Source organism: Pinus tabuliformis, chromosome 5_2, assembly GCF_031772625.1.
Source record: "Pinus tabuliformis cultivar Carrire ecotype Pingquan chromosome 5_2, CPIR1, whole genome shotgun sequence".
NCBI lineage: Eukaryota > Viridiplantae > Streptophyta > Pinopsida > Pinales > Pinaceae > Pinus > Pinus tabuliformis.
Genome location: NC_142306.1, coordinates 604,735,035 through 604,756,170, shown reverse-complemented (window position 1 = coordinate 604,756,170; position 21,136 = coordinate 604,735,035).

Below are 21,136 nucleotides of genomic sequence, written 5' to 3'. Positions count from 1 at the left end.
ATTTCATGCCATGACAGATCCAAATTTAAATCCTTTTGGCCCACTACTTTTTCAGGACGAAGTACTAGAATATGCTGAAATACCAATTTGGGAATGTGATGAAGAAATTTACTCACGGTATTTTAATAGTGACTTCTTAACTAGGTTCAGAGAACATCATTATTCTCATGAACAAATAGAACATTTTGTCATTTTGTAATGTCTTTTTGTTTGACTTTGGTGGTAGACAGGATTTTCGTAAGGTTCCCTGAAAAAGAATCTCTTATAGTGTAAACAATCCCACATATATAATTAAATAAAGGGATAAGGATAAAAATATTTTATGATTGAATCTTTGTGCGGATGTCATCTGAGTTACCCGAAAGTAGGATTCTCTCATATCTGATGTTGATATATCACCAAAAGTAAAAGATTTGTAAGGATTTGATTTTGATGTAAAGTAAGATTCTCTCATATCTGATATATCACCTAACCCAGTACTCTAAGGATCTATAAATAGATCAAGACTTTGAAAGAGAGGCATTCAGGCATTTAAAGATTTGGAGGAGAGGAAGGAGAGAGTCTTTTGCTAGAGAAGCAACTTTGTAATACTTGAGTTTTGAAGTTCATCAATAAAGATTCCTCAATTTCTATAAATCTATGTCTCCTTTGTAGATTGTTTTGGATTCTATTCTCGAACTTGTATGAGCCTTGTTAAGGTTGAAGAAGTCGTAGAAGTAGACCGTTGGGCCAGAGTTCATGTTTCGGCACGAGGATAGTTGTTCAAAGAAATTGTCAAATATTGCAGCAATTAAGCAGACCTGGTATTTATTATGAACTAATACTCTTGTTGGCATTCGTATTTAACTATATTCAACAACAGATTCGTGATGCTAGATTGCACAGTAGAGGAGTCTCTTCCCTCTCTGTGATTAAAGTATCGGTCATGGATTTTGTTTATTTCCGCATTCTCTCTTTCTCTGTGTGCACTTTGTAGTTGGTATCAGAGAAGAAAAATTATTCACAAGAAACTCTAAATCTTCTAGATTAGGAGGATCAGAGCGAGTTGCTTCAAATTTGTTGAGTATTGTATCAGAACTGGAAGGCTTATTAGGATAATCCCCTGATTTCAACCGCTCAGAAACTATTGTTTTATGTCCAGGGCTTGAAAAGTTTAGACTGGAAAACATGCCAGGATTAGCCATAGGAGCATAGACAAAGGTAGTTTTTGGTTTAGGAAAAATGATATCACCAGGATTCTTCATTTTTTATTGAAGAGTAGTAGGAACAACATGGAAAGGAAATTGATATTGAGGATCTGAGAAATAAGTAGTAGCTTTAAAAGTAGGATTAGGAGTGTTTTTCTTTTTCAGACTTTCAACAGAAGTAGAGACAACCCAAACTTGTTTCTTTACTACTTCAAGTGAATTTTTTAAGCTTGTCATCATATCCTGAGTCTTATCTATTACTGAATGTACTTTGCCAATTCATTTGGAATTATCATTAATCCCTTTTTCTAAAACATCAATAGTTTTAGCAATATGCAAATCATTTGATCCAAGAGTTTTTATTCCATCTAATATTTGATCTCTGGTAAAATCTACCTTTTCAAGAATTTTATCAAATTATTTATTGGAGAATTTTAATTTCTCTCGCTGCATATTGATGATTTCTTTCTAGATGTTTAATCAAACTATATAAAGCAATATTTGTCGAGTTTGTTGCTGCAATAGATTCCCTGTCTGAAAGATGAGACTGGTCAGACTGAAGTGGAAGTAACTTAAAAGTCTTATCATCTTATCTGATAACAAGATTTTTCCAAGGAGGAATTGCTGGCTCAGTACTAAGGATAGTGCCATCTATTAATTCCCATTTGTGCTGTGGTACTTCTGTATGTAAGGCTGAACCTAACACTTGCATCATATTCACTCTAAGGGTTTGACAGATGTGTTCTAACAAAAGCTGCCCTTTCATCTTGACAAACTGTAAATGTTTCAGAACATTTGGTTTTTGCAACATATTTTTATATTTATCATCTATGTGAGGGATGATAAGAGGTCCAAGAATTTCAACTGGATTTTCCTTAATCTTTGTTTTTATATCCCCACAAGATAGATTCTTGAAATTTTTAACCAAAGCCATTTCTACTTCATTTGTACTTGGATAACAGAATTCATAAAAAGAAATCCATTTATTATTCTGTTCCATCCAAGTTTTCCAATTTTTATTTTTGGCTTTGTTGATTGTTGACCTATCTTTCTTTGAATAGGTTTTCATTTCTTCACAATATCTATACTCTTGTTGATGAGTATACAGATCCCAGTTAAACATTTTCTTATACCATTCATTTGAGGGATCATAAGGACTTATTCCTTTGTACATCTTAAGAAATTGAATGATTTCTTCATCAGAAGGAAGTTGTATTTTACTAGGAATATTATTCCTATGATCCAATCTGTAGCTGGGGATTTCTTCTGGATATCCTAAGCCTTTTGTAGCAGATTTTCCTACTGATTGAAGCAAAATTTCTTCATGAGCTGAAAAAGGAGTACACTTTGTATATTCCTGTGTTTGATTTCCACAACTTGGAAGAAAACGAATCATGTTTATTCTTCTTTTGTCTTTATCCTATTCTTCTTTTTCATCGGGTTTTGGAAGACTAGCAGTTTGCTGACAAAAGTTAGGAGAACAATGAGTATGACTACATACAAATGGTTGTGGAAATTGCGGAATTTGGAATGCTGATTGCATATTAATTGTTCTAGGAGGAACAATATTTGAATGCTGAGACTGAAGAGTTTGTGCAATCATATTTGATAACATATGCATGAGGTTTGGATCAGAAGTAAGATCATATGAAGGACTTGGTGATCTTTTAGGACTAGATGCAATAGAGGACATTTGTGGTCTTACTAAGATTTCAGATTTTACAGGGTTTTGCATAATAGGAGGAGGAGGAGGTCCACCATTTATGGAATGTCCAAACTCTGATTGGGGAAAGAAACGAGTTCGAACAAGGCCAGAATCTTCTTGAATAGAAGTTTTAGCAGTGATAGGTTGTGGATAGGGAGAAATATGAGTAGAAGCCCAATTTGTGACCCATTATGTTGGCAGTTTAAGATCTCGACAAGATTTAAGCCATAGTCATGAGTGATTAGAGTAGTGAACTCAAAGGTTTCAGAAACTTGTTGGACAATAGAAGGAGTGGTCTTCTTATCAAATTTGATGACGCATTGCCAATGAAAGCAACAATTTTTCTATTATCTTCAAAATCATCATATCCATGTGTTTGGATGCCGAGCATTAGAGCATTGATGGCATTAGGATCATCTAAGGAAATAGAAAAATCAGGAACACAAGACTAAGAAATTGGACCGTAGGCTAATGTTCCTTGACATCCTCCAATTAAAGCTTTATGAAAATCTTTCCATCGGCGATAAAAAACAGAAGAGAAGGCACCAACGTCTTGACCTTTTCTATGTAGTGGCTAAATTCCAATTTGGACATGACCAAAATGAGCAAAATTGAGACCAGCTTTTAGTGCATCTGTGAACTCATATTGCTTCAAGATATTCATCATTTGAAGCAGACGATTATTACTGGAAGTTTGTAGAATTTCTTCTTTAACCTTATATCTCCAGTATTATATAGTTTCTAATAATCCCATATTTGTATAGACATCTTTAGGGTCTATTTTTGGTAAAGACCAAGAACCAGACTTACTTTGTTCATTTAATAATGTAATAGCTTTATCATGGACGACAGTGTGAAAACCAGATTGTATTCTTTCATTACATTCCTTCTCTTCTTCTTCTCTAAGAATTTCATCAAAACTTTTATCATACAATTCCTGATTGATGTGCCCGTGGTTCTGTAAATCCAGGAAGTTGTAATAACTGGAGAGAGAATGGGTAAAAACATAAAGGATTGATACCATAAATGCTCCACCATTCTTTAAACCATTCAGGTACCCTACCCAGGGGCTGAACGTCATGCTCTGCTTTATTACCCAAGACCTTACTAGTATTCCAATGTTAGTTGATTATCTAAGCCTACTTGCATGCTTTAAGTTATGCTTAACAACATAAACCATTCATACAGGTGCGCGCTTTAAATAAACAATATATTTGCAAAGTATATCAATCATTCATTAACCCAAGAACAGATACACATAATTATACAAAACTTCTCTTTATTAATTCCTTCCTCAGTTACAAAGTCGACTCCACCCTTCGCACTCAGCTGTAGAGGTCCACGCACTCAGTTGTGGACTACTAGGCCTCTGCGCACTCAGCTGCAGAGCCTTCTCCTACTCTACGACCCAAGGACACACTTTACACTTCTACTCAGTCACTTAGACTTGTCTTTTCTTCTTCTTTTTCTATTTCTTTTTTTTTTATCCCTATGTAGAGCTTCGCTCTATTTATACAATCCCATGGTCCGCGGACCATGGGTAGGTCTATCCAGCCGACATTACATTGCAAAACTAGGGTGGAAAACCCTATGACTCTACCATACTTTCCTGCCCTGCGCCCGCAATTCACGGAGTTTTACAACAAGATTTGTTCAAAACTTTTGCTTTGAGCCCCAAAACATGCCTTGGGGGGATTCTGTGCCCAACAACTTGAATTTTAAATCTTAATGTTTAGTAAAGCAAGGATTTGTTTCATAATTCACTTTTAAAGTGCTATGTCATAACTTACTAGACATTTAATGTTTTCCTTCCATGACATTTAGAATTCATCCTCAATCAGATGATTTAGATTTCATTATTTCACCATTCCTCTATGTAGGTTTTAACCCTGTACAAAAATTAACTATAAACAAATTCTTAAAAATGAAAAATATAAAATGGCCAAAAACACTAAACAAATACACAGAGATTTTCCCCTGGATCCAAAAACTGGGACTACCAGATTGATTTTTCATTATGTTACTTTCAATGTAACAATACACACACACACACACACACATATATATATATATATATATATATATATATATATATATATATATATATATATATATATATATATATAGATATATATCGATCTAAAAAATACCATGGGCAGAAAACCATCATGCCCAAAACTATGTGCGAAACCTTGCACAAAACCATAAGTAGGCCTGCCCACCTAATATAGGGTCCAAAAAAAATATCTCAGGGTGTTTCCCTAGACCCCATGTAGGGGGGCTACCGCCCCCTTGAAACCCTTGATAGGGGCGACTGTGCCACCGTTGTGACCCCCCTGTTGCGCCCAACGCAACGAACAGGGGGGGTTGTAACCCCCCCGCACATGCGACTAGTCGTGGAAGGAATATAACACACTCCCAACATTCTCTCCCTACTTGTTTTCTTTTCCATACATGGGGTCACAAGAGCGCGTAGTCATTGGTCCAGCCCCGCAACTCCCATTGTTTCTCTACATCGAGAAAACTTCTCAATGCTCACAAACTTCATCAATGCATTTACATCATTCTTCGAAGTGTCCACCTTTACTAGCAACATCATTTTTTCCTCAACCATATCCTTCACAAAGTGATACTAAACATAAATGTGCTTTGTCTTTGAATGATAAGCAGGGTTCTTTGCCAAGAAAAATGCACTTTGGCTATCACATCCTATCCTTATAGCTCTTTGTACTAGCCCCATACTTGAACACAATCTCTGCAACCAAACGGCTTCCTTTCTTACATAAGTGGTTGCCATGTATTTTGCCTCTATAGTTGAAAGCGCCACTACAGGCTGTCTCTTGCTCATCCAATGGACTACACCTCCAAATATGTTAAACACATATCGACTTGTAGATGTTCTCTGATCCATATCTCTATCCTAGTCTGCATAAACAAAGACATGTATGTCCAAAACTTCGTCCAATCCTGGTCTTCCATGGTAACACATACCATAATCACCAGTGCCACGTCAATACCTGAAAACCCGCTTCACTATTGTCCAATGCTCCTTCCCTAGTTTTAACATAAACATGCTCAATACTCCCATTACATGTGCAATGTCTAGTCTAGTACATACCATTGCATACATTAGGCTACTGACTTCACTTACGTATGGAACACGAGACATGTCCTCTTCCTCTTCTTGTGTCTTGGGACATTGTTCAACATATAACTTTACACCTACAAAAATAGGAACCTTCACCGGTTTACTATCTTGCATATTAAACCTTCACAATATTGTCTCGATATACTTCCTTTGGTTTAACCATAGCTTCCTCTTTTCCCCATCTCATTTAATTTCCATGCCCAAAATATAGTTTGCAACACCAAGATCCTTCATGTTTAATTTGAAGGGAAATTGGGTCTTCAAATCCTGGATAATTTCTTTGTCATTTCTAATCAGAAACATATCATCCACATACAAAACCAAATAAATAACATGGTCACCAACTAATTTAAAATACACATAATGATATTTTTTCTTTTGGTGAATCCAAGTCCCTGTATAAATGTATCAAATTTCTGATACCACATCTTTGTGACTATTTTAACCCATAGAGAGACTTTTTTACCCTTCATACTAGTTCCTTTTTCCCTTCATCGCAAAGCCTTTAGGTTGCTTCATGTAGATCTCTTCTTCTAGATCCCCATGAAGAAATTTTGTCTTCACATCCATATGTTCTACCTCAAAATCAAAAGAAGTAGCAACACATAAAAGTAATATAATAGAAGCTACATTGGCAACAGGAGAAAAAATATCACCAAAATTAATTCCCGACACCTGGGAATAACCTTTTGCTACCAATTGAGCTTTGTATTTATCCACCTCGCCTTATGCATTCATCTTCTTCTTAAACACCCATTTTATTCCAATGGGTTTCCTTCCAGCCAACAACTCCACTGGATCCCAAGCCTCATTTTTGTCCAAAGATGCCATTTCATCAACCATGGCCTCTTTCTAGAGTTTTCCATCCTCTAAATCTATTGCCTCCCTAACAATTCTGGGATCATCATCAGTAATAGATAAAGAAAACTTTGAACAGAAATAAGATGGACTATACCTTTCTAGATGCCTTCTTTCTCAAACTGATCTTCTCACAACTAGAGTTTGTGGCTCTTCATCTTTTGATGCCTGTTCTGCTATAGAGTCTAATTCTTCCTCCTTTAGCTCAAACTCTATCTTCTCAAGTTCCTTTGGTAGGAATTCATGTTTAATAACCTCTTTCACCTCTCTAAACACCACATCTCAGATGTACACAACCTTCCTTGTTTATGGTTTCCAAATCTTATAACCTTTTAAACCATCCTTATACCCAATAAAGATGCACCTTTCATATTTACTATCCAGCGTGGTTCTTTTTTCCTTTGCAACATGTACATATGCATCACAACCAAATACCCTCACATGTGAAATAGATGGTTTCTTACCAGTCCATACCTCATGTGGAGACTTATCGTCAAACACTGATGAAAGTGATCTATTAACTAGGTGACATGTAGTCTCCACTGTCTCTTTCCAGAATTCCTATCCTAACCCAACACCATTGAGTATGATTGTTGCATTTTCCATCAATTTCCTATTCATTCTTTCTACAACTCCATTTTGCTGAGGTGTGTATGGAGTATTCTTCTGACGTTTTATACCACACTTCTTACAGAACTCTTCAAATTCCTTCTTGCAGAACTTTCCACCATTATCTATCCTCATCACCTTTATCTTCTTCTCTGTCTGGTTTTTCACCAGAGCCTTAAATTCTTTAAACCTGTCAAAGACTCCAGATTTCTTCCTAAGTAAATATATCCATGTATTCCTTGAGAATTCATCTATAAATGATAAATAGTACACAAACTTACCCAGTGATGGAACCAACATAGGTCCAAACACATCACTATGCACAAGCTCCAATATCCCTTTCACCATCTTAGCAATAGAGAGGAAACTCACCCGATTCTATATACACAATGTTCACAGAAATCGAAATTTAGAGAGAAATTAGACATTATGATTACATATACTAGTACAGATGCTACAGGACATATAAATAGAGAAATTACATCTCAAAGTCATATGAATGTTAAATATGAAGTTTGGGAAAGTATACACAAATCCTATTCATAGGAGTCATGTACATACACATGACATACATGCTCAACATGACTGACCGACGGTGTGAGCGACAAGCGCAACACTTGTGATTGATCATTGGTTGACTGTGATGATGCTTGCGCGACAGTGTATGTGACTTCATGTGTGAGTGCGATGGATGTTTACATAGCGAACACAACATGTACACACGAGGTATGCCCAGAACATGGTCACAAGCATGACATTAACATCAACATGCAAAACCTATCAGTGGAATGATCAAGCAAGGTGGGTGTGAGGACTCACATGAGCTCACGGAGTGAACCTGAGTGCATGCAGTCATCAAGTAAAACTCTCAAAGGAGGCTCTGAAATTGGATGCATGCAAAAATTTTGGAGGGTGGTTGTAGCCGCTACAACAGTTACCAAAACCTCCTTTAGATTTCATATTTCGGAAGGATGTCATTATTGATGGTCATAGTGACTCATTGATAAGGCCAAGTAGTTCATTAAACAAGTTCAATTGGTGCATCAAATTCTTCAAGAATAGTTGGAAAAGAGCCAAGCCAAGTACAAGATGAGGCATGATAAGCATCGTGTTGATCACAGTTTCCAAGTTGGAGATAAAGTATGGATTTACATTATAAAAGAGAAACTTAAAGGAGAAGGTAAAAAGTTGAAACCAATAAGGTCACCGCACCCAAGAGGACCAAGGGGAGGGACTATGCGCTAGGTCTTAGCCCCAGCCCCATGGTCACGGCACCCACCACAACTTATACACCTGAACTAACCCTAGAACCGTCGATGATGAAAGGGGGCTAGCCCCAAGCCACATGGAATTCCATATGACCACTGGCGGAAGAGTAGGAGGAGCCAATGGAAAGGTGCTTGCAACAAGGTCCAACCCCGAGCCATATGGCCTCCACATGAACTCACCATAATGGATGGAGTGCTCAGTTAGCAGTGCAGAATTTAAGCGCTAAGCCCAAGTCATATGGAGCAATAAGATCGCATGTCAATGAGAGAAGGATTGGTATGTCGAATGAGTTCCTTTCCATTCTCATTGATTCGATGTTGCGATCACTACAAACCACTAGCAAGAATGGTTGGGGGCCTGACCGACAGGGGCAAAGAGTTAGCACTGGCCCCTAGGAACATGGCCCCCTTGTGGCTTAAGTTTTCGGGATTGGGGCTTAATGGCACCCTTAATGGTCCTACAAAGTAGCTGTAGAATTTAGGAAAATGAAGAAACAAGCATAACTTTCTCAATTTTTGTCCAAATGAGATGCAAAAAGAATCAAAATGGGGGTTTTTTAACTGTTCTAGAGCCATTGGAGACATTTTTTTTTAGCATTTTTAGCATTGTAACTTGATTTAATCACATAATTTTTAGCATAATGAAAGAGGCCCAATATTGGAAGCTGGACTAGGTGATGTAGCCCAGGAGGTGTGAACTCCTTTATCATTTGTTGTCTTGTGTATGCTATTATGGTACTGATGTCTTTTTTCATTTTATGCGAAACTGAGATAAAAATAATCTTTTATGTGTTTAGTAAATTGATTCTCTACCCAAAACACATATAATTTACAATTGCAAAATTGTTTAAAGAATCTTCAAGTTTTACATTTAGGTCAACTAGTAGGGGTCTAGTGAAGGTATTATTCAAGTAATTTCTTTTGCACTATTATTTCCCTATTATCTTACTGTTCTGAAGATGTCATCCTATTTTGGGTAGTGACTTGGGCTTTGGGCCTAAAAAAGTGGCTCAAACCCTGGGGACGTTGGCACACCATTGTGCAAAAAAGTCCCTGGACGTTGGTTTGCAGGCCTATGAGAGCATCTAGAGGTCCCTGGATGCTGGCATTCCCATAGCATGAGATTTTCCAGAGTTAAAGTGGTCCAAAATCTCAATGGGACCCAGGGGCAGGTTGGAAGAAGGTTGGATTGGTCCTTGAGGGTCCCAATACTAATGTTGAATGTCTACATGGTGTGCTTCCATCAGTTCCACTTCCTTAACATGACTTAGGAGTTCGAATATCATAGTGGCCTCTCATCGCATATTTACCTCGGTTGGTCGATTGCTTGGGTAGATTTGGGAGGAGGGTGTTACGGAACCCATGTTATTGGCCCATGGTATTCATGTGGAATATAGCTTATTTAAAGGGGTAAATTAAATTAGCCTAGATCTATCTTAATTCTGGATCTACCAAGCACCAAGAGGGATCAAATCTCTTGAAATACAAACCTATTTAAGAGTAAAAAGAGATTTGATCCCTCTCAGAGCTTGGTAGATCTAGAGTTAAGATGGATCTAGGCCAGTATTTATATTTGCGCTGAGAGGTGCTCTACAACAAAATATGGTAGAGTTGTTGTAATGTAATGTTTAACATTTTGACTATGTCAAATTACATCAAAATAAATAAATAAATACAAATTAAATTAAATTAAATGATTAATGTAATGCAATTTTAACTTTTTAAGAAAAATAAAATTAAAAATTAAAAAATTAAAATATCCCTTTAAAGTAAAATAATAATAAAAATAAAAATGGCTAGTGGTATTGAGAACCTTGGTATTAACCCATGGTATTCTTGTGGAATATAGCTTATTTAAAGGGGGGAATTAAACCAACCTAGATCCATCTAACTCTGAATCTACCAAGTGTAGAGAGGAATCAAATCTCTTGAGATGCAAACGTATTTTAGAGTTAAGATGAATTTAGGTTGGTCAAATTTCTTGAGATGGAAAAATATTTTAGAGTTAAGATGGATCTAAGTTGGTATTTATATTTAGGTTGAGAAAGGCTATCCAGCCCAGTATGGTAAAGATGTTGTAATGTAATTTTTAACACTTTGACGAAATCAAATTACATATATAAAATAAATAATGTAATGTAAACCTTTTAACTTAATCAAAATAAATAAAATAAAATAAAATAAAAATAAAAAAGACTCATGCTATTGAGAACCCATGGTATTGACTCATGGTATTCATGTGTAATATAGCCTATTTAAAGTGAGAAATTAAACTAACCTAGATCCTTCTTAACTCTGGATCTACCAAGTTTCAAAATGAATCAAATCTCTTGAAATGCGCACTGCTTTTAGAGTGAAAAAAGATTTGATCCCTCTCCACATGAGGAATCAAATATTTTGAGATGGAAAAATTTTTTAGAGTGAAAAGAGATTTGATCCCTCTAGACACTTGACAGATTCCGAGTTAAGATAACATTTTGACTTCGTAAAAATAACATAAAATTTAAATTAAATTTTAAAAATATAAAATAAAATAAATAAAAAAACATAAAATTAATAATTATAATTATAACTATGTATAATTAATAATTAAATCAGTTTAGATCCAACTTTGGATCTACTAAGTTTATAGAGAAATTAAATCTTTATACAAACCCCTTTCAGAACGAAAAAACATATGATCTTTATTAACATTTAGTAAATACAAAATTAAAATAAATCTAAATTGATATTTATATATAATCATTCCATAACCACTCTTGACAACCATAATCAACTATTAACCATGATCAAGCAACATAAACTATAGTCAATTATATCGATCATAACTAACCCAACTATATCAATAAATATCATTAATATACATTGCCCCATTTATACACTTAAATCAATATATGAAATGACACCAATCTACTTATATAACCATATTTACTCTACTTATATCAATCAGATTTATTTACTAGACATATAGAATACTTTTTTTCATCTCAAATATAAATTGAATTTAAAATACTTCTCAATCTTAAACACTATACCAATTAAGGTCAAAATCGTCCAACGTATCTTAAACAGTATACAAATCAGGGTCAAAATTGTCCGATAGGCCTTCCTTTTGAATGAGTTCAGTCGTCAACACTTTCATTCTCTTATTGACATCTGGCATATGGTTTCCTACTCGACATCTGGCTATATATTTTGCCGTTTGACACTCTCTCCAAAACCCAGTTATGGTTTGGTGGCATTATTGCTTAACTCTCTCCGAAACCGAGTTATGGTTTGGTGGCATTATTGCTTAGCTCTCTCCAAAACCTAGTTATGCAGTGCACGATCAACAAATTCATGCTTTGAAAAACCTATTCTGCGGTGAACACAAATTCGTGCTTTGAAAACCTGGTTTTGCAGTGCACGATCAACAAATTTGTGCTTTGAAAACCCTGTTCTGCGATGCATGACCAATTAAGATGTGCTTATTCCATGCTTCCATGACCTTACCGGTGACCTTCTTGGATCAAACTTCATCAACAAACAGACAACCCTGTTTGACAATCCCACAAAGTATAGTAGTGTTCAAACTAACATAGGAGCCTTGTTTGACAATTTCACAAACGAAGCCGGAGTTCGTGAGCCGAAGTTGTGTTCAGAATACATATAGAAAATATGGTGGAGCGCTAAAGCCCTTTAGGTAAATGTAATGTGAATCTCTGTTGCATACAGTTCTTTCAAAAAATCTCATATTTTTTAGGTTTTGTTGAATGCACTCTCTATAGCCCATGAATAGCAATGAAAATGGTAGTTTGTCTGAAGTTTTGCATACCAGTGATTGTAATATTATTTTCTTCACCCTCCTACAATTTTCCCAACCGCCACACTATTCACAACCTGATCCAAAGCACTTTGCGTTTCAGGGTTCTTGGTAGTGCAGAGGCTCCAGAAATCCACTCTCTACTTTGGACTGCGAATAATGCTCAAAATTAGGGCTTTTTATTTTGGCAATTAGTATAAGGGAAAAACATGTTCAGTTTTATCCCATCCTCACCCCCATTAAAGTTCGAAGCTCTAAATCCTGGAGGTTTTCCTCACCCCCATTATGACCAGCCACTTTTGATAGTATATGATGGGAGATTGTAGGTCGAGGACAAGGAGGAAAACCTCGAAGCTCTAAATCATGGATGTTTTTAATGAGAAATTTGAGAGGTTTAGAAGAAGACTCATTCGCCTCGGAATTGCATTGTAGTGTCTACTAAATCTCAATTAACTGGCTGGGAACAACACACCTTTCATTCCAAAGGTAAAATTCTTCCGAATTGTCAGCGTTAGATCTCGAATTTTGAGCTGGGAATTGCATTCCAGAGTTTGAAGGGGTTTTGTGGAGGATTTTAGCGTTAATTTACGCATTTTACCCATCCGTTGCCAAAAATTCTTAGCATTTGTGGGAAATTGGGGATGAAAAATCTCTTCTTCGGAGAAATGAATGGTTTAAGGCCGATAATTCTGAGACTTTAGCATCAATTGGTGACATGCAGAAATAAACACTGGCCAAGAATTCAGGGACAAATGACAACAATTCCTCACTCAACTGGCCATGAGTCTCATAAACTTGGAATAGGGAAAATAGCCTTAGAAACTCCCTTATGCTTCTCTTTTTTCCAGTACTTGTCATATTTGTTGAGACATGAAAACAATCTAGATGAACTTTCTAGTGAATAAGATGAAGCTTATCGTTGTTTGTGCTTTCTCTTCCTTTTGTCATTTCTCTCAGTTGCATATGAAGAGGAAAAACTTGCCTTCTCGTTTTCCTAAGTTCCTTCTCCTCTTTGTTAACAAATTCTCCTTTGAGCCTTTTGCTTATTTCTGTAGCTCGGAGAGCAGCTGCCTCAGTAGTAGATTTTACTGTTGTTGCCCTGCTGGCAGCCTGCTGTGATGCCAATGCTTGCTGAAACTACAATTGCTGCATGGCAACTGCTTGCTGCATCATCACCAGCAAAGAGCTTGTTTGAGTAGTACTTCTACTTGCATTAGAAGCAGATGTTACCATCTTTGGAGGCACTACTTTTGTCATCTCAACATTTAAACGTTGCCCACCAACGTCCATATTGTTCAATGACAAAGCACCCTGGGTTTCTTTTGACTTGGATACTCTACATAAAGAAATTATTTTGAATATGTTAGCATGAAGTCAATGAGAGTTCCATAGTAACAAAAAAGCTGACGCAATTGCTCCAATGTAAGCAACGGATTGATATTGCTAACTTGCAGTGTTCTTGACATAAGATCACATTTAATTGTTTCCTTCGATAAAGTACTATTGTCACCCTGTACCTTTAAACCTGATCATGAAATAATGTCACTACCATATTATGAAGTGAGTGTTTGAAAGTATACAAAGGCTTTGAGTGTTGCAGTGTGAGATTTCAACAAATTGATTGAAAGATGTTTAAAAAGAGATATATCGAACAGGATGATAGAATAGAATTTCAAGAACTAAATCATCTTCGTATGGATTGAAGTTGCAAAAGCAAACTCATTTTTGTTCATAAATTAGAGAAAACTAATTTCCCAGACATGCAGCTTTGCCGAATTGTTTAGGCATTTGCACAGATTTCCCCAATTATATATTTCCTTAGCATGAGAAATACCATCACAAGAAACTTTATGATTTTCACATCAACTTCAATTTCATCTTAGGGAACTGTATAATTACTAAATTTTCCAACCAAGCATGTAGAAAGCTTCTCATGGAGTGTTACACAAAAATATCGTCACCATGATTATTTGCAGTCAGTATGGGTCTAGCACCACTTGTACTGTCCTCCTAAGCAAGTCTCACACCTCAGCTCTTCAAGTCAAGCTTTGAAAATGAGAGAAAGACATTGAAAATCAACAAAGCTCTGGTTCCGCACTTTCTCTCACTATTGCCTGCGGTCCCGCACCTCCTATTTACAAAAACTGCGGACCTGCCCGCTCTGTCCCTAAAGGAGTGGGTGCGGACCCTTGTGAAAGTCAAAAAGGCGCAAGTTTATTCTAAAAAACTCACTTTGGGTTAATTCTAGATGATTCTAGAAGGAATTTTGACGTGGATTGGCCGCTCTTAGGTGGTTCATGCATCCCAAAAGAGAAGGAGCTAATCCCTTGATGAGAGGAGCTATCCCTTTGAAGGAGGGCTTTATCCCTTTGAAGGAGGACCTAGTAACTTCCCTCCATTGCATTATAAATTAAGGCATTGGGCTGGTTGCTAAGGAGGTTAGAAGCTAAACATTTTTGAGGGTAAATGCTGGTGGAATTGAGACTTCCTAGTTAAGCTTGAGAGGAGAGATCACATACCTTTTTGGCTTCATTGGGAAGAGAGTGAAACTTGTCAAAGTAGAGGAGACTTCTTGCTGGACCCTGGGAGGAGCTTGTACAGCGTCAAGGCACAGGTTGTAAAGTTCTTCTTTGATTTGAATTAATACAATCAGATTCATTTTTCTCAACAAATTGTCTTATGTCATTTGTTTCATGAATTCCTTGACTTTCATGTTAAATATGTTTTATGATATTGGCTTTTCAGGTGCTATTTAATTTGTTTGCTTGTTTGTGTTTGCAGATTGGCAACAAGGGAGCTCACTTGGATCAAAGGAGCGAGGCTTCCACAAACTTGCATTGGACCCAAGGTAGGCCTAAAACACTTGTTTGCCTTTGTTTATAAATGCATATTTAGAGAAAGATAGTTTGTGATTGGCTTGCTTGTCACTAGGTATTCTTTAGATTCTAGGAAGGTCTATCTTGTCCGCAAGATTGACTCATTCTGTGTGACAAAATGGCGACTCCGCTAGGGACTTGACTCTTTCCTTGTTTTTACTTTGACCTGAGAAACTGTGTTTTTGTTTCTGTTTTTGGCTTATTATGTGTTGAATTGGGTAGAATTAGTAGATCCAGGGTTATTTTTTGTTTTTCATAACTTTGGGAGAGGACCGCACCCTAGCCTTTTGACACAATGCGTACTTATCCGCACTTTTAATTTTAGCACAAAGCGGTACCACACCTGTGTTAACTGTGGGCCTGCGGACCCTGTCAAAATTTTGGAAAACCTAAGATTTCCTCTATTAGTTAGCTTAGTTTTTGTTTGGAAGTTATTATCTCCTGCCCACACCTGCATATAACCCGTCAGAAGCTTTCCTTAGGTTGATTTCATTGGTGTTAGGGTTTTAGGTGAAATTCCTAGAAGTTTTGATTGTTGGGTTTGTTTTTCATTTTGGTCTTGTAGTAGCTCTGAGCTTAGACGTTGTAGGAACCTCAGATCACCTTGGTTTCTACCAGCCTTCTTGTGAGTCTGACCAATTGTGAAATATACCTTTGTTGAGGAAGTGTTTTCTCTTTACAAAACTTCGAAAAGCTTGTGTTTAAAAGTTTGGGTTTCATTTTTAAAAAAGAAAACAAAATTGGTTGTTTTTTGACTGATTTGTGATTCTGCATAAATTGGTCCTTAGTTTACATCTAGCTAAGTAAAACATCCTTAAAAAGACATCCTGTAAGCTTTGACTTCAAATAGGTTTTTATAATTTATAGATCTCAAAGTTAGTTGTTTGCATAGTTTTGAGTGTTTTATAAAAAATAAAAAATCTCTTTTGGAAAAAGTTTGTTTTTGTAGTGGTTGAGTGCTTTGAAAAGAAAAGGGAAATTTTTGTGAAAATAACTAGTTGTCTTGTTTTGAGTGCATTGGAAAGGACAAAAGCTCTTCTTTTAATTTGTTTGTAAAGAAAGATTTGTGTTTACAAGTATTTGCATTCTCAAACTCTTTCCTAGCTAGAAGTTCATTGAAGGGAAAAGATTGTTTAATCATCTTAAGTGCATTTTTAGTGATTTTGAGTCGAGTCTTCTTACCACGAGTTTCATCTCTGCACCTCTTGACTTAAACAAAAACCAATAAAAATAACGCTTAAAGTAAAATTCATCTAGTAATATTTTATTTCTAGGGCTCTGATACACCAACATAGCTTAGGCTAGTGTCTTGGAGTAGGAGAGTAATTAACTCTCCAAGACGGTAAAACAAACAAGTAGTTGTATCTTGTGGTAGGGAAGAAATCCAATTGTTGCATTTATGCTCTGGGAAAGCTCCTCTTAAAGGAGAAGCACGAGATCGTGTCCAAACCAGTGTGGGAATCAATCCTTCCTCATTGGGAACGACGCTAGATATTCACGTATTAAAAACGGTAAACCTCGGATTAATCATTGTCGAGGAGCCTGGGGTCACTTGTTGGTAAACCTTGGATTATGTCAAGGAGCATTCAAGGGGATTGAGCTTGTTACTCTGCCCTTGCGTGCATATCGGATCGTAGACTGTTCCCCCAGGTATATTTGTTTCGATTTGTAACCTTAGTGACCATATTCTTTAGGATTCTTCCTAAGGTGACAGTGGTGGGAAGATCCCACTGTACCTGGAGCAGACGTCGGCTAGACTCACTTGGATTTTTTGGGGGGTTCTCTTCACTCGAGATGGTTAAGTGGAGTAACTTGTGCTAGTCTATTCATTAAGCAGGTTGCCGGGGTAACTGTTCCAACCGCCATTTCTGTATTGAACTCTGCGACGTTGGATTTCATCACCAAATAGTGTTTTCAGTACAGAAATTTATTGTTTGTGTGTGTTTGATCTCCTAGATTCTTTAGGCGTGTGATTCAAATTTGTTTGGTTCTTTAGAGGCTTTAGGTGGTTTTCATTGAGATTTTACTTTGTTTGCATGTGAAGTAGTTAAAAATTTTTAATCGTGGCTGAGGAAGTCCCGTAGACTTCGGGGCCAACCTCCTGAGTTTTCGCCGAGCCGGCCTGAAGGATTGAGAGTCCTCGTAACTCCTAGAGACAGTAGAGTTGGGTCACCTGAAGAAGGAGAGTCTTCTTTGGTGGTACATCCTGATTTTCAAGTTTTAGTAGCAGATTATAATCCACAATCAGTGTCTGTTTCTGAAGTTACTGGTAGCTTTTCATCTACTAGTGATATAGGTGAGGAACCTGAAATATCCGAACCTGAAAGTGAATTTGATGCTACTCCAACATCGGGGTTTGCTTCTCCAGCTTCTAGTGGTCCTGGTTCACCTAGGGTAGAAAGAATAATTACCCGAAATCTTCCTTCTGGACTTATAGCTATCGAAGAACTTGCTACTCTGGAAGAAGAAGTAGGCATCCCTATCCTTGAAAATCAACCTGTTATTGAACTAAGGGAGCGTGAATCAATTTTTTACAGTCCACCTAGGAGCAGTGCTTGGTATCTTTCTTTGACTAACTTCTTAGAAAACCTAGGGTTAAGTTTTTCACCACCTCGTGTTCCTTATCACCCAACACCTAGAGGTTACTATCCTCTGTTAAATATGTCAAGACAGTCGTCCATGTTTACTCAATCGCCCGAATCCTTTTTGTACGGCGGTCCTTCTGTTCCCTCTGGGTATCAGTCACTTTCTAGTACTTTTTTTGAAGCATCTCCTCAACCCATTGAACAAGGGTTATTAACTGGAAGCAATGGTACTAAGCCGTTGAGCGTAGAAGATATTCTCATGATGTCAGGTACTATTCCCAATCCTCAACCTCAAGGTGGCCAGTTACCGCCTGGGGGGCAGCCTCAAAATCCTCAATTATCGCCTGGGGGGAAACCTCAAGGACAGTACATACCTACAGGACAGTACGTTCCTCAAGGTCAACCCCATACTCAATATGTACCCCAAGGTCAACCCCAGTATCAATATGTACCTCAAGGTCAACCCCAGTATCAGTATGTGCCTCAAGGGTATCAGTACCACGCTTACCTCATCAAATGGCTTTCCAGATTCCAGTGATAGTAAAAAACAGGCCTATTCATAGGACTGGGATTGATGAGGAAGCCTCAACATGTATTATGTCCATACAGTGTTGGAGATCGCTTGGTTCTCCTTCACTAAATCAATCCCCGACGATTCTAAAGGCCTTTGATGGCCGTGGGTTTCATCTTTTGGCATCTTACAGGGTTTACCTATAGGGGTTGAAGGAAAAACCGTTAATCTAGATGTGGAGGTGGTTGATGCCCCTCTAGTTTACAACCTTCTCTTGGGTCGTAGTTGGTCTTACGCTATGACAGCTATCGTTTCATCAGTCTTTCGGGTTATAAAGTTTCCTCATAATGGAAAGATCGTAATGATAGACCAGCTGGCTTACTTTTCATCTGACTCGGCCTCTTCTGAAAGTATTCAATATGTCGGTAAAACGACTATCCCATATAAGGATGTTGGAGTAGGACTAGTTAAAGATGCCGGTTTACTGGGAACTTTTCCTTTTCCTCCGATCAACGCATCATCTTCATTTGCAACCATTCATATGATTTCGTCAGACACCATTGTTTATGATGATCCTTGGATCATTCCTTCTAAATCTGAGATAGACTCATTTGGTGATGTTATGCCTTTGAGTCCATATGAAATTGCATATGAGGCCATGCAATCGTTTACCTACCCATCTTCAACCAAAATTGACTTAATGAATGTGGTCCGTGAGGAATCACTTTTCACATCAAGATCGGATGCAATCACGTTTTCTGAACTTGTTCACTCAGATGAGCAAATTTGTGAAATCCTATGTGTAGATGATTTACCATGGGAAGATCTCCATCACAGATCTTCGTTCTTACCCGAGAATGATTGTTTTGAAAATGAATTTTCATCAATTTTTATGACTGAATATGTCAAGGAACCTCAGAATCCAATGAAAAATCCTGATTCAGAGTTAAATTTGGGAAACATCTCTTGAACTATTCCTATTGACATTTCGGTTAAGCCTGGAATTGTTGAGAACATTCATATAGGTGCCTCGTGTACAGAAGATGAAATTCAAATATATAAGGCCCTATTTCAGGAATTCCGTGACGTGTTTACCTGGTCCTATGAGGAAATGCCAGGAATTGATCCCGCGATTGTTGTTCATGAAATCAAGACTTACCCGGACGCTAAACCCGTCCAACAATGTTTGCGTCAGATTCACCCAAGAAAAGCTGCTGCTATTAAAGCAGAAGTTGAAAAATTACTCAAAGCAGGTTTCATTTATCCGATCCCGTTAACAGATTGGGTATCGAATATTGTTCCGGTTAACAAAAAGCAAGGGACAATAAGAATATGTATCGATTATAGGGACATTAATCGAGCCTGTCTAAAGTACAATTACCCAACTCCCTATATCGATCAAATCATTGATGATTGTGCCGGCAGTGAAATATTCTCCTTCATGGATGGTTTTTCCAGATACAATCAAATCAATATTCTACCTACTGATCAACCAAAAACAACTTTCATTTGTCCATGGGGGACATTTTCTTATTGCAAATTACCTTTTGGGCTCAAGAATGCCGGCGCAACTTTTCAAAGGGCCATGTCTTATGCATTTCATGACATCAAGCACATTGTGAAACCCTATCTCGATGATTTGCCTACTCATTCATTACATCGAGTTGATCATCTCATCCATTTACGAGCAATCTTCATGAGGTGTAGGCATTATCGGATTCCGTTGAATCCACACAAGTGTGTTTTCTGTATAGAAACGGGTCGATTCCTGGGGTTTGTTGTTTCAAAAGCCGGCATTCGCGTCGATCCCTCGAAGGTCGAAGCTATTGTCAAATTGCCTCCTCCTTTGAGTCTTCGCCAACTCCAGAGTTTGCAAGGGAAAGCAAACTTTTTACGATGATTCATTCCTAACTATGCCGAGGTTACCAAGGGTTTTACCCGGTTGTTGAAATAGAATACTCCATTCTATTGGGATGAGATAGCTCAGAAATCTTTTGATGCACTAAAACACGCGTTGACCCATGCACCGTTATTGCATCCTCCCAACTACAACCATGATTACTTCTTGTATCTCGCCGCCTCTCATTCCACCATTGGAATGGTCTTAGTTTAGGAAGATGAATTCAGTACTAAACATGTGATATATTACCTTAGTCGAACTTTAAATCCAACTGAGCTAAAATACTCACATGTGGAGAAATTTGCATTGGCAGCTATTCAAGTTGTCCAACGTTTTCATCACTACATTTTACTACGTAAAATTACAGTAATTTCTGATTGCAACCCTATGATCTACATTTTGACCAAGAAATTGCTAGGGGGAAAGTACTCTAAATGGATTGTTATCCTGCAGGAGTTCAACTTGGAATTTGAAAAATCTAAGTCTAAGAAATCTTTAGTTTTTGCGGAGTTAATGTGTGACTTCCCGCGTGCTGACACGGAAACTATGGCGGACGAGCCCATTGCGGACGAATCCTTGTTTCTCATCAGCACTTTAGATCCGTGGTATGGGGATATCATCGTTTATCTCCATACCCAATCCTTTCGGCCAAAAATTTCAATGTCAAAATGTCGGAAAATACGATTC